Source organism: Amblyomma mixtum, chromosome 1, assembly GCF_055824585.1.
Source record: "Amblyomma mixtum isolate Tamu chromosome 1, ASM5582458v1, whole genome shotgun sequence".
Classification (NCBI taxonomy): Eukaryota; Metazoa; Arthropoda; class Arachnida; order Ixodida; family Ixodidae; genus Amblyomma; species Amblyomma mixtum.
In genome coordinates, this window is record NC_143012.1 from 242041017 (window position 1) to 242056863 (window position 15847).

At 44.3% G+C, this 15847-nt stretch overlaps 1 non-coding gene across 1 annotated transcript; it reads right to left on the bottom strand.

Moving 5' to 3' along the window:
- Nucleotides 1-8996: 8996 nt before the first annotated feature.
- Nucleotides 8997-9071, bottom strand: TRNAA-GGC (transfer RNA alanine (anticodon GGC)). The gene has a single exon. It is a non-coding gene; the product is annotated as a tRNA-Ala (tRNA).
- Between the last annotated feature and the right edge of the window lie 6776 nt (nt 9072-15847).

A 15847-nucleotide genomic window follows, 5' to 3' on the forward strand; every position in this document is an offset into this window, starting at 1 on the left:
AAACCAAAGATCCCATGAAAAATTTTTAGGCCTCACAGACAACGTGGCCGAGCACAAGGCTGTGCCGCCCTGTTCAAGCGAACGCTTAGATGAATAGCGCTGCTGGAAGGAAAGGCGTTATTTGAATCATCAAGGATAGGAAACACTGAATAAATTTACTTTGATCACCTTGAAACTATGCCAGTGACAAGTGTGAACATGCAATTTCGGGATGTAGTAGTTGGTGGTGCTCTATTTTTTTTTTAATTTTCACTAGTATTTGAATATCCAAGCAGGAAAATTTTCCCTTTCTAATTCATTCTATTGCAGCCAGTGTTGAAGTTATGGGGTATAGTTGTTGGTTGATACGCTTGATGAATGATTTTTCAACAGCCACTTTTAAGTGCGGCATTTTGTGGTGGTGCGTATTGTTGGCGGGAAGCGCGTTCTTACCCTGTGATGTATATGCCGAAGGAAAAGAGTGAGAGTGCATAAGAGTGGACGAAAAAAGAGATAGACTGGTTTTATGACGAACATGAAACGAGATGTGATCATTTTATAATGCGGCTAAGACACAGTGTGCGGCAAAATTTAGAAAATAAGCAGAGTGATTTTAATTTACCGCTCGAAACTAGCTAGATAACCGGAGCAAACCGTGTCATTGATTAAAGGGGAATATTGGAATTAATTCTGCTGATCAGTTATTGCTTGTTCGAATGCTTCTCTCTTTTATTATTCACTTGTAGACGCAAAACATGTTCTCCGTGCTTCATTTACCGTATTAACGGAAAGTATTGATTTCATTTAGACACTTAAACTGGGGAACTAAGTTATTGCATGCGCGAAAAAACTAGAGGTGTGCTTTAAAATAAGAATATGCAATTACGGACATCAATAAACTACTTGTAGATAGATATATACCACTGCGATTCCATCATTTCAGTTTCTCATTTTACGCATGCTGTGAAGCAAATAAATGGGCGATTTTTTAACCTTTACCGACTTAAATTAAATTTCAAAAATAGCGAGATATACACGAATGTGGTCTGTTGAGCACGATTTTACAGAAAGGCGGACATTATGTACCTGTTATGAATTTAGGCTATAATATCTAAAAGTAACTTATAAACATTTTCTTTTTGCTTTTAAGGGGCGAGGCTGTATAGGTTATATTGCGAAATTGATGCGCGTCAACATCAAATGTGAGCTATGTTTTTAAGTTTGCTTAACCGGCGTTGTGGAACGTAAGATCGAACATCAAAAATACGCATTTTACAGCCCGTTGAGATGGCTTTCTCGCATTTCGTATTTCGAAAATAGCCTCTTTCGCAATTTTTATGCAAAAAATACAGGTGCAGCTGATATTTTTGGCTATGTGGACGATGTTAACTTGATTTTGGCCCGGTACCACACACAAGGACACCATTTATATTCAAGTAATGCCGGAAAGCCAACACAACGCGCTTCAAAATGGTTATTTTTTGTCTTTTATTTTTCGAGCCACGTTGCCGGTTGAGAAATTAAAAAAAAACCCGGGCTCACCCTCTGTGTTAACGGCCATCAATTCGAAATACAACTTGGGTCCCTAAAATCGGTCATTAAGAAAGTATTAGTTAAGATATTTAATATACCTCATATACCCATAATAATGGCCGACTTGCTGTACAGTACAGCTCAACGCACCGCACCGACGTATTACTTATTTTTCTAAAATAAAAATTTGTAAAGAATAATGCAATCACCCTGTATAATTGTGGCAGAAGTGAACAAGTTTGCGTAAAAATCGTAAACATTTATCTTTTTTCGAAGTACCTTAGGACGAAATGTAAAAGCATAAAGTTGAAGATAACCCAGAACAAAACGCTTGAATAAAAAGGCTAGTACTGATAAACTTCTCCTTCGGGCTCTAATGTCCCAATACTAATGGTCGGAATTTAACACCAAAAATGGTAGTACTTACTCCTGAAACGCAGCGTCCGAGTGAAATCAAGGTATATTTCTTTTTATTCACTTCGCCGAAATTCATATCCCCCGTCTTCGCTTCGCTCTGTTAGGTGATCAAAGTGTGATGCGCTTTTGTCGAGGTAAATGCATACGAATTTTAAAGATGTAGAAAAAACTGACATGACATAACTAATTAGTGGAGTAGATTTTGTTTATGGGACATACAAGTAGAAACAGCGAGATGCTACTAAAGATTTGTAGCCAGTAATAACCTAAGCAATTTTATGAATTTTGAAGATGCCATTATCCTCAGCTCTAAGGCCCTAGAAATTCTGGCTGCATCATACCAGAATACATACGCTTTCGTGAAGCTTCCACGCAAAGCAACACATCCAATCCACATGACTAGTCGAAAGTGCCAACCTTTATGGCGCCGCAGCTTCGAGGATAATCGCGCTTTCTAGAGGCCCGTGTACTGTGCGATGTCAGTGCACGTTAAAGAACCCCAGGTGGTCGAAATTTCTGGAGCCCTCCACTACGGCGTCCCTCATAGCCTTAGTCGCTTTGGGATGTTAAACCCCAATGAACCAATAAACTAAACCAATCGCACTTTCAAAATTCTAAAAACTAACTAATTACTAGTGGTAAATCTCTGATGTCAACCAGGCACCTATCTCGAAATGTAGAGAAGGTAACGATTTGAAAATAGTTAACCACCTCTCTAGTTTCGGCGGCTTACAGGATGTGTGGTGTTCGCCAGCTCTGGCAATATATGCCGCAAAAGCCATATGTTTACTCCAAAAAACCAACTTTTGAAAATCACCTAAAATCTTTCTTGAAACAGCTGGTGTATGTGAATAGTCTCGACAGTATCACAGCTGTGGCCACCGCAGTTCACCTGCGACGTTTGTTCGCCATGCAGGTATCCGTCCGTCTCCTCAGATGCGGTGACTGGTACTCGAGTGGTACCGCAGAGTCCACACTGCTGTCAGCCTTGCCACCAGTATATGGCGCCACTAGGCTACGTGACTTTCTAAGCACGTGTCTAACCTTTTAATTAATGCATTTTCACAGCCGATGCGTCTCGGCAGTAATCAATCAAACACACTGGACATCATCTTAACTTCCGAGCACGATATGCTCCCTCTGTTCAAATATTCGACTGGACGTGGTGACCAATCCATTATACACGGTTCTTTTCACTGCCATCTGCCGCATGTACAAAAATAAAGAAAACGACAAAGCTACGTGATAAAGGAAACTATCCCGAATGTAACACAACACTAAAAAAATTGTGCACCTGATTTCATAAGGAGTTCACAAAAGTCCTGTTGAAAGTCACTGGCCGTTTCTAAAGAACAAAATGTGTGAGTTGATTCTTACGCACCATCGGGGACAAAAGTGGTATACTCTACGCAGAGGGAGCCGAAAGGACGGAAAACTGCGGCATATTGGTGAGCTAACGCACGAAACATTGAAACGAGGCAAGCGACATGCGTGCTGATAATAAAGGTCAAGCACTGGCTGTCTCTGCCGCCTGTAGATGGCGTTACAACGGAGATTTCCGTTGCTCCGGCTCCCGCCGCGTGGAGTATACCACTTTGTCACCGATAGTACATACCGACTATTGGCCAAATGTTTAGGGAGATCCCCCAAGGTGGAGTACATTCGTAATAAGGGAGTAATTACTCATTGACGTCCTCCCAAGCGCAGCCATAAGGATACAAAGGAAAGCCATACAGCTTTCTCAGAAACTTCGCAGTTAAAGAAAAATTCGTCCTGGGGCGCTATGCCGTAAGGCCCGAGTTTGGCGCTCGCCCGAGTTTCATCCGAGTTCGCGATGGCGGCAGTCAGTGAACGAAGATAGCGCGGAACGTGCCCACGCAGCGGAGAATAAAATGTAGAGATAAAGCCAGGTAAAGGCGATACAAACGCACCCTGCGCGCCTCTTTCACACTTCAAACACAATACACTGCGCAATACCAGGCCGCAGCGCTACCTGAAGTTATCAGCGCCATATCAGTAATCGCGAAATCGTGACTTCTCTGCTATCTATCTGCACACTCGCCGCTAGCTGTTTGGCACGCCTTTTCAGGCGCGTCAAAGGCGTGCATAAGGCGTGTCTTCTCTTTCAGGCTCTATCTGTCTCTCCATTTCCGAAGACGAAAAGTGCGCACTAGGTGCACTCTTGTACCAACCCTTTCTCTTCTCTCGAATACGTTAAAAGGCAACAGATAATATTATAAACGTTTTGTTCATTTCCCAATGTATTTTTAAAATCTGAATCCAATGAAGCGTTGTTGAAAAGCATAGCTTTAGAAAATTAACAAAGATTTGACACTTTCTGCCGTAGTGGCGATAGTGAGGCCATTGCTTGCAGCGTGACTTGCATACGAACTAGAGCGGCAGCCAACCTTGCCGAAAACGAGAGAGCTCCTGCGTTGACACGCCGCCGGTAGCGCTACCTTCGACTGGAATGACTGGGCAACTACTGCACGCTGAATCTGTCTTATTGTTCGGCCATTGCGGTAATATATTTTATTCTGTCGTATATCAAAATATAACAGTCATGCATCTTCCGGCTTGCATAATACACAAAAGCAAAAAACTGAATGCACTGCATCCCCGCGTCACTGCTGCTCTCTGCAGTGACCTCAGGTGGAGTTCTCCGCTGCTACGGCCGCTGCCGCACCCCCGCTATGGCCAACCATTGCTTTTAGTACGCTTTTGGCGAATATCAGCGGTAGAAATTGGCCGTGCGAGCGGCTGTGATGCGGTGTGAGAAAAAAATTGCTGTCTGGCTGTATTCAATGATTCATTACGTATGCCTGTTGTGTGTGACGTCTCTTTAGTGCACTGCGGATGCGAAGATCGTGCTACCCAGCGACACAACTCATCCTATGTCATCAGATGCTGACTAAAAGCTGCGAAGGTGGTGGCGCGCGTATCTGCGTAGTATTTGTTTACGTCGCGTACTACAAGGTTTTGAGGACTGGTTTTGTCACTAACGTCGATCGCCGTTGTATACCGCAGTGACATCGCAATAATATCGTTCGGGCAGGTGAGGGATCTTGTTTGTAATAATGGAATCGGATTATAACAGAGAAAGGTGTTACGGTTGTGAAGTACGCAGTGCTTGCGTGCTGGAAATCACAAACTCTTTATTGCACTGGGTCTGGAGCAGCGACCGTTTGTCGATCCCGGATGTTTTGAACCATTGATGCTGAGCTTTATCACAGATGAAAGGGCGGCCAAGCCAAACACCTGGGATGTGATGTTGGAGTAGGACGTGCTCCAAGCACCGTTTCGTCGTCGTGCTCCGTGTTTGACGCCTTGCAAGCGGGTGTGACGCGCCGTCAGCGTTGTGTTGTGTCTTACGTGGTTGCAGCAGGCTATAATGCTGTGCAATCTTGGTATGCGAGCGAAGAAATCGGCGGCTGTCGCCACGTTGCGTGTCCTTCGCAGAGGAGCTTAGATTAATCAGCGAAGACGTCCGTTTTGCCTGTTATACTTCGATGGTCAACATCGTCGATGTCTGTCAGCAATCAGCACAGCCGCGCAGCATACCTGTAGCCGGCAGGGATGTTGGGAGTGGCCCACCCATAGCGCGTACGCCTATAATTTATGTACGGCACGCCGGGGGCGTGAGCAATGGTTTTGGTTGACAGGTGAACTCGGAGCTAAACTCGTGAACGGTGAAGTGCCCCGAATTCATCTCGGGACTGTCATGGCGGCAGCAGCAGCAGCCTGGATCATCGCTTCCTCTGACGGCAAATGTCAGTACGGCTGGCTGGACCCGTTTACTGCCATGGCCGACGGCGAATTCCAGCGACATTTTCGCCTCTCCAAAACATCGGTACGATGGTTGTGTAAAGAGTTAGGCGACGACCCACGCCTGCGGAGAGTGCGTACCGGGCCTCATTCGCTTTCGGCCGAAGAGCAAGTCCTCTGCGCCCTCCGGTTCTTGGCAATCGGGAGCTTCCATGGGAGCGTCGGCGCAGACCGCTTTATTGCACGCCACCAAAGCAATGTCAGCCGCTGTGTCAGGGACGTCTCTGACGCGCTTATCGATGCGGCTGTGCAGAAGCGGTGGCTCGCTTTCCCCACAACTGCGGCCGAGCGTGCGTATGTTAAGGAGCACTTCCTTCTGCGCGGCGGCATCACAGACATCGTGGGATGCATCGACGGGACATACATTGGCGTAAAGGCCCTTTCGAAGTCCAGCCCTGACATGGTGAAGGCCAACTATTTCACGAGGAAGGCACATTATGCATTGAACACAATGGTTGTAAGAATGCTCTGTTTTTGCTTTCATGCATGTCATGGTTAATAGAATGTTCTCCCATTGATTAGTGATAGTGGTCCGTGTACTGTGCAGTGTCAGTGGATGTTAAGGAACACCATATGGTCGAAGTTATTGGCAGCCCTTCACCATGGCATGCCTCATCGCTTGAGTTACTTTGGGGCATTAAACCTCAAAAACCGCTTCCGTTTATCAGTAACTGAGCAGTTTTACACACAGTGTAGATAATTTTTTGTTTTACCTCATGTGTGCGCATGTAATAAGTGCATGGATTTTTCCAGCTATTTCATGCATGCATTTTAATGGGTTTTTAAACGGTAGCTTTTGTGTCCCTTGGCAGATTGCATTCTTATGCAATATTCATAGTCGCAATAAACGTTTCACTTTGGCTGAAGTGGAAAAGCTCCTGCCGGAAGCACTGGCGTCTGTAAGCCAGGAAAACTGGCAAAACTGTTGTGTTCATGTGGAGCAAGTTGAGGCTGAAGCATGGCAACGCGATATGATTGTTGACGCTGAAATTGAACCGGTTGTCTTCAGCATTTCTGACTCGTGCAACTCCTCCTCTGATGAGTCGAGCACTGATTCCAGTGATGAAGATTTGAGTGATTTGATTTGAGTGATTCCAGTGATGAAGATTTGATGGTTTTTTGGTTTATGGGGTTTAACGTCCCAAAGCGACTGAGGCTATGAGAGACGCCGTAGTGAAGGGCTCCGGAAATTTCGACCACCTGGGGTTCTTTAACGTGCACTGACATCGCACAGTACACGGGCCTCTAGAATTTCTCCTCCAAAGAAATTCCAGCCGCCGCGGCCGTGATCGAACCCGCGTCTTTCGGGTCAGCAGCCGAGCACCATAGCCACTGAGCCACCGCGGCAGCTTGAAGATTTGAGGTTTTCGTTTTATCAAATAGTGTTGTTCGATGGCTCCACATTTTTTTTTTCAATTTTGGAGCACTTGAATGATTGTGTGTTGGTGTACATCCCTGCACGTGTCCTTTAATTTGTATGCACTGTGATCCATGCCACTGGCTGTTTCCAGAATAAACCATTTCTCTCAAACACTGCGGGGTCAGCATTCTTTATTGTCCTGTCTCATTTATTGTTTGCTCTTTCGAAATATTTTTTTCCTAGCGTTGTACAACTTTTTCTGCATTCTTAGTTGACGCTCCCACAGTTTGGAACTCTTTTTACCTGGCTGCATGAAAATCCTGCCTGAGCAGCTTTTGCTCTTCTAGGAGAGCAGGGAAATCTAGCCAAGCTGACTCTTGAGGCAGTACTATTTTCTGTCACTGTGTGAATCAACACTATGTTCAAAATTTAACACTCAACACGGGAAAACAGGCCTTATCGAGGTGGTGTGTGTAAAAATAATTTGACCAATCGGTTTAAATATACTCCTCTTTTGCCGCATATAATAGCCAAGTTATAGAGCTCTCTTCAATGACAAAGGAAAACGCGCTTTGCTTAAGAACGAAAGATATCTTAACAAAAACAAAAGAATTGCAGATATGCACATGAATGTTACACATATACAGTGAGAAAATAGGCGATTAAGAAGTCTAGAACATGTTTTCTGCGCTCCTGCATGATCAACCAGCATTCTAAATTAACAGACATCTTGCTTCTGAACTTTGCAATCAGTAAAAAATAATTGTTGTCGCCAAGTCCTTTGGGCTATTCTACAGCACAGTGCCAAAGTCGGTCCCAGACGATTTTGGCGAAGACTGGATCAGCCGCTAACCGGTTGCACAGAACAATTCATAACATGCCAGGTGCCTTAAGAGAGGCTCAAAAAAAAGTGGGCCCCTCAGCAACAGCGAAATCGAAAGTTGCAGACGGCCACTTTTTAATGGGGCAACTGCAGAGCACTCACCACGGTGCTAATTAATTAAACCCGACGAATGAATGTCATCTTCCGCACAAACCTCTCGCCTGCATCTAAAAAGTATGGTCACAGTGCTGCAGAATCGGGAAGAAAACCGCCACTGCTGACCAAAAGCCGGTGCGAGCTCATTGACAACGAATTTTGGACAGCTCACATTAACGCGGTATGCATCAAATGAACAGATGCATGCAGTTCATTTCAGAACACGGAATAATATTAAAGCGATTGTGAACAAAACGAGTTTTCTCATTGAGGTCACGGAAAATACAACTTGCGATGAAAAATAAGTTTCACCATGCGGGATTTGAACCCACGCACTGCCATTGCCTGTCGGCTCTACGGAGCGACGCGTTAGACCACACGGCCACAGAACAGCGCGGAGTAATACACCTCTCTTCACACTGCACAGCGTTGCACATGTGCCTCGTCGCCATTGGCAAGTCAGCTGATGACGGGACCGTAGCGTTGGTAGCGTTCCCTCGCGGTACAAAGCAAAATTTAATAATGCATGAATCACTCTAAAGAGCTTTAAATCCAAATCTTGCACACTATAAAATGCTTATAAAGATGTACTAAGTGTATTATAAATTTCAACAAACCTTGTTTGTCTAATTCCACACGCAATGCACTTGGTGGAGCGACACACAAATGAAAAGTGCACCGGCGGTTGGCTCACGTGACCCGTTCTTTGTAGACCGCCCAAGAAGCCCATGAGGTGGCGCTGATGTGATGATAAAGCACGGAATATATCCAGATAACCCAATGAAGTTGGAGGCGTGACGGGGGTGGGATTTTGTCTTGCTACCATTAGTTCACTGATCCGAGGGCGTCGCCAGAGCTCGGGAAGATTCCGAGTTTCAGCAAACTCGGGCCTTCCAGCATAGCACCCCTGGTCCGGGGTTCGAACCCGGGACCACTGCTTCGCCAGAGCAGTCGCTGTACCAATTGAGCTAACAGGGGGACGGCAAGGACTGCGGGGCGGCAAGAAGTGGGAACTGTTCCCACCTCGAGCTATTGATCAATTCGCTCTCGCCCTACCATAAGCTTGCCGTCCCGGTTAGCTCAATTGGTAGAGCGACTGCTCCGGTGAAGCGGTGGTCCCGGGTTCGAACCCCGGAACAGGACGAATTTTTCTTTAACTACGAAGTTTCTGAGAAAGCTGTATAGCTTTCCTTTGTAGCCGTATGGCTGCGCTTGGGTGGACGTCAATGAGTAATTACTCCCTTAATACCGACTATTACTGCTACAAAAAAAAACAGTCATCACTATGGTTAGCACCGCGATCAAATGTCTTAACAACAAAAGGAAAGGCACTTTCATTCAATTGAACGAAATAACAACCAATGTTCGTGACAGATGTATTACGCGGCAGCAAAAAAAAAAGTTTGAATCACTTGCTAACAAAACACAGCGTCCCATTCTATTCATCGGTCCTGCACACCAAAGAAAACATCTTGAGGCAAAACACAGCGCACTCCTAAGACACGGACAAAGAAAGGCAAGACAATACAGCGCTGACATCAACTGATTATTTTATTGTGGAGCAACATATATATACGTTCGAAAAGTGGGCGGGAAGACATGAGTAACATCTGCTGTGTTTGCACGCGACCGAAAGATAACAAACTACAATTGAAAACAACATGACGGCAAGGGTGACCCTTGGAGGCAACAAAAAAAAAAATGAAAACTAGAGAAGATAAAAGGACAAGTGGAGGGGCGATTAAACGGGTCACGCTTAAAAGGATGACGCTTAAAAGGATGACGCAAGCAGGCCTGCTTGCGTCATCCTTTTAAGCGTCATCCTTTTAAGCGTGACCCGTTTAATCGCCCCTCCACTTGTCCTTTTATCTTCTCTAGTTTTCATTTTTTTTTTGTTGCCTCCAAGGGTCACCCTTGCCGTCATGTTGTTTTCAATTGTAGTTTGTTATCTTTCGGTCGCGTGCAAACACAGCAGATGTTACTCATGTCTTCCCGCCCACTTTTCGAACGTATGTATATGTTGCTCCACAATAAAATAATCAGTTGAAGTCAGCGCTGTATCGTCTTGCCTTTCTTTGTCCGTGTCTTAGGAGTGCGCTGAGTTTTTCCTCAAGATGAACTACCAACTAGCCCGCTCTTCCACCCTTGCAAGAAAACAACAGCCATAAAAAATTTTGAGGTACAATTTCCCTAAGCGCTCGCAACCATTACAACGTACAATCACCAGAACCGTCCAATCTCTCACCGTGAAATAGCCGAAAAGTTTAACCAGACATTAAGCTCTGTATTTACTCATGAACTAGCTAACACTTTGCCTTACTTTCCTAGTTATGATCACGCAGTCATGCCTGACATTAGTTTAAAATGCCTCCGGTATCGTGTGAATCTTTGACTCACTAAAGCTTACATCATCATCTGGTGTTTACTGCATCAAATTAAGGGTCTAAAAACACATAAAAGTACGGTCACTGCAGTTTTAGGCCACATCTTCCACCAGTCGTTTTCATGAAGAGTTCTGTCGCGAAGACTGAAAAATAGGAAAGGTTTTCCAAGTCGCGAAAAAGGTCCTTCATCCTCACGTTCTAGATTTCGTCTTATTTCACCCACATGCGTTTTTTCAATGCTGACAGAGGATGCACTGTACCATCACACAGTAAAATTCCTAACATCTATAGCATTTTTACCAATTCAAAGCAAACAGCATCACTCTTGAAAAGGACTATCAAGTGTTACACAACAAGCCCTATCCACCAGCGGCATAAATTATAGACTCGAGTTTTATATAGCTGTATTTTGAATAGGCTTTTGAAGAAGTTCTTAATCAATGACTTCTACTTAAACTTTCACGATTACACATAATTATCCTGTATGGGCTTGTTAGATGGAGGTTTAAGGCTCAGGGGTTTAACATGTACTCAGGCTATGGGGTCGCCACGGTGACGGGCTCCTGAAATTTCGACCACCTAGGGCTCTTTAACATCCAGTGACATCGCGCAGCACACGGGCCTCTAGATTTTTGCCTCAATCGAAATTCGACCACCGCGGCCGGGATCAAACCCGCGTCTTCCTAATGAGCAGCCGAGTGCCATAAGCACTGAGCAGCCACGGCAGCTCTTCTTGTATTGGACTGGATATGCAATTTCTTTACTAGAAGGAAGCATTTTCTTTACTAGCAGGGAACAAACTTTCGTCCACTTGCTCTCCAGTCTTCGCCGGCGTTCCTTAAGGGCTGTATTTGAACCCTTGCGCTTCCTAATTTACATTAGCGATCTCCTAAAAATATCGTTTCTCACATCCGCCTATTTGCAGACGGTTACGTCATCTACCGCCCCATTCATTACAGCTCTGACTCTCATACTTCGAGACGACTTTAAACATGTCAAAGCCTGGTGCGAGAAATGGTTAATGTCCTTAAAAACTTATAACACATTATTACTCCCTTTTCATCGAAGTCAGCACGATCAAACTAACTGCTAGTCATCTGTGGCTCTGAAATTTCTTCTGTACAGTCACATAAAGAGTTGGTAGTCAGCGCCCGTCCTGTGTTTCGTGTTTCTTCTTTCGTGTCCTCGTTCCGTTGCGTGGTTTTAATCTGTTTCTTAGAGTTACATAAATACCTTGGCGACACCCATTCTAACGCACTTACTTGGTCTGCACTTGTATCGAACATTGATAACGAAGACAATCGCACTCTTCGTTAGCTGGTTTGGTTTCGTTTGGTTTATGGGGTTTAACGTCCCAAAGCGACTAAGGCTATGAGAGACGTCGTAGTGGAGGGCTCCGGAAATTTCGACCACCTGGGGTTCTTTAACGTGCACTGACACCGCACAGCACACGGGCCTCTGGAATTTCTCCTCCAAAGACATTAAGCCACTAATGAAGGCAATCGCACTCTTTGCTACCTCCTAGGAACTTTCGCCTCGCTTCTCTCTTGGTTAAAAGGTTAACTATCTCGCATTTCTTCGATCTAGGCTTGAGCAGCATGCTTACTTTGGGATCCTCATCAATATAACCTTTGCACCATCCTCGAATCGATCAAAAATTGCACAGCCTGGTTTAGTTTTTCAGACAACTCTTATCACTTATTTACAATACTGTAAGTGATACACTCCTTCGTAACTGCACTTAAATCTCAAGCTAACCTTACTAATCTCGAAATGAGGCGTTACATTTTTAGGCTTTGAATTTTTCTCAAATTATACTATTCACCACTCAGCCGTCTTCATAGTCTATCAATTGTTAAGCCGCATCAGCTATTCAAAAGCCGTCTACCTTCTTCCAGCACAGACTACGTCCAAACTGCTTGGGACTGGAACAATATACCAGTCGACTGAGTACGCTTCCACAATCCATCTGAATTCAAGGCTGCCGTAGAATCATTCTTCAAATGAAAAATCAGTTGATCACTCATATAATAGACGATTCCAGGGGAATTTGAGGTACTTACAATAAAAATCCCTGAAGTATCGGCAGTTTATAGTGTAGCGGTTTGCTATCTTCATTACTCTGTCTACATTCATTCCGATGGTTTTATGATCGCAAGTATGCACCATCTCCACTAGCTGGCTCCACTAGCTCCACTAGCATCTCCACTAGCTACTTAATATATGGGTGACCACATATTTTCTGAGGTGCGTATGTGGGGAACACGTATATTGGGAAGCGCATGTGGGCTGTAGCTGGGCTTACACAGAGCAACCATCTCTTTTCTTTGTCCAGAGAGGGGGCGAAGCATCTGGGAGTTGCTTTAGTCCGAGTAACTCTAGAACTTAAGTTTACAAGCCATAAACTGCACGATACCTTTCGTGACAAAATTTAGAGTTGTTCAATGCTTGGACTGCAGGAACGACAGTCAGCACTCTTCCCACTATAAACAAAGCCGAACAATGGTCTCAGATTATCCTGTGCTACAGCAGATAGGGCAGAGCATGTTGTGCAGTAAAAGCCATTCACGTCCCTATTGTGTTAGGAAAACGCTTGTAACAGCCCTAATACAAGTAATTTTCACACCGTCCGTGAGAATCACCAGGCGAAGCGTCGCGTGACAGACAATAGGTAAAGAACTAGGTTCCGAGGGCTCCTCGAAACACCTGCCTCTCATCAGAGCTCTTTTGCACAGGAGTGCACCTTCGTGTACCTCCGTGTATTCACCAAACCTGACAGGCATGGATGTTTTTGCTTCCAAGGCTACACAAAGATGCATCCCTTAAAAACGAGAATGCAAAGGCAGCCAGGACGACGGGTGATTGCCGGCTACGCGGCGCGCAGCAGAAGTAGCGGGGATCAATAGATGTTTCAGAGTCTGGCTGAGTGCACTAAGTTGGTTTTAAAATAATGTCTCAGTAAAACAAAACAACTCAGATCTCTCACAGGTCATGCCGGTATCTGCTTTTTCCGGCAGTAGCACTGCCGACGACAGCAGCACTGGTGGCAACATACTGGAAGTCTTCTATTATGAAAGCATTTGAGTAGATCACAAAAGAGCATTGTTAAATCATGCCAGGAATGGAGACGAGTTAGAAGGAAAAAAAGCTAAAGCCTCGGAAGTTTCTTCCAGAAAAAAAGCATAAATAAGGCTATGCATTAACGCAGTCCTATTCATAAAGTGTAAAGTCGTGCTTCGTTAAATGGATACTTTTGTTCTCAAAACAATAACTGCCAATGGAAGATGTCGTTGGTAATAAGAATCTACGAAGAAAAATTTCCGTGCGAAACGTATAGGGATTAGTAATAGCTTATGCGCATACCATAGCGCAGTGAAATGAAAATGTTGGAGCACTAAGCGCATTATCCTAACTGCCGTTGCGTTTAAAATTGGCGCAGGGCAGTGCATATAGCGGTAACAGAAATATTGCATGATGACCCCTCTTCTATTCCATCCACTCATTTTGATCCCACAAACCGCTAGTGCATATTTGTACCCAATGGGCGGAATTCAGGTGAACGCGGCTTTTAGTGGAGTAGAAGCTCTAAAGAGTGCTTAATCCTAAGTCCGTCATACAATACAGCAAATGTAAAATACAATACACGATTTCCCTGTAACCCATGAAGCCAAAAAACCATTTCCGCAGCTAGGCTTGCCGGCTTAGCGCATGAATAATCGAATGCTTTGGTTTAACCATACACACTTCATTCTGCTGGGGAACCAGCCAGATATTGCGCATTCCTCCGCTCTCGTTACAACCTCCAATGCCACTAGGAGACGCTTCGACTCAAACCCTCTCTCGTTTCTCTCTCTCACACTTTCCTTCTCCCTCCTTGCCCCTAAAAGTAGAGAGGGGATTTTCTTAACCCCACAAAATCACCAGCAAGCCGTGGCGACTGATGGCCATTGAGTTGAAATTATTTATTGAAATGGAATTAAATTACTTTAAAATAAATTAAATTCACATGAAAAATTAAAATTTTGTTCTTTAAATAATAAAGTACTTACGAATGACGCTGTAGATTCCACCGTAGGATGAAAGGCTATACGCCTGAAGTAAAACAGTATTAGCTTTTGCTGTTAAAAACGTCGCCAATCAATTTTGGAATGACGATGGTCTACGTTCTGACCTAGAGCTCTTAAGTACCCTAATGATTCGCTGATGTAGAGACACGTTTCAGGAGCTGACAAAGTTGGTCTTTGAAAAGTATGCAATCTTTTCTATAGTACTAGAGTGAAACATGTCGAGCATTCTTGGTCAAAAATTTTTTACGTTGGAAACCTGTAAGCTACTCTTATGAAAATATCGAATGTGATGGTTCATTGTTCCGATATGTCGGGAAATTTTCCAGTTAAAGTTTTTCCGTCGCTCTCATCGAGCAGTTAAGACTCCCATAAAAAACGAATGGGGAATGTTTTTGACGATAGGGAGAACGTTAATAGGAAAAAAAATGCAAGCCTGTCGACAGGAAACCTCCGTATATATTGATTGTCATTGAGAACTCCTACAAAAGTTGAAAAAAAAATGGGTTGATAAATCCTTTCACGGTAAAAAATGGTTTTGTCCAGAAATGGTGGTTATGCATAGCACTGGGTCAGAGTGGCGCTCTTGCTCCGGTATTCTTAACGCTGTTAATCGGCAGCTTACTCCTTATGTTCGCCTAAACGTAATCACTCATTGGATTTACCTTTAAACATCTGAAAGCCGCTCCTTAAATAAATTTGCACAGCATTTTGGGAACGTTTTCTTAAACCAGAAACAAACAAGGCTTCTAGACCTTGCCAAAAGTTTTTAAAAAATTGAAATGTACAGCGACATGACGCCGCATACAATGTTGTCCCGCAAGCACAGCATTCATGTCCGAAGTGGTTTCTAACCAATTACGAACGCACAAAATGATACATCTACGACAGAACAAACATGAATGCGCAATCGAGACCCCCCTCACCGCTTAGGCTACTCAGCTCATTTTACCGTATACCTTTCGCACATCTGGTCCTGTTTACGTGGTACACGATACGTAGCCCTGTATAATAATCAGACAGGGCAACGTACCACCTCTTTTTTGAGGGGACACCGGCCGTTCACAAGGTATGAGCATTCCTTAGCCCTGCCGTTTACAGGGTTGTACTTCAAAAGAAAGCTATACTAACTACGCCTTAGTAACTAATGATACCGGGGAGGAGGCTACAAAGCAAGCACTAGCAAAAACCTAAAAATTTAATGCCATCGAGGTGTAATGAGCTGGTGACACTCTGCTGAACGCCCCACCAGCGTTACTGATGCAACTGCACATTCGCTGTGCTTTTGGTTCGAGTCCTGTAGTCT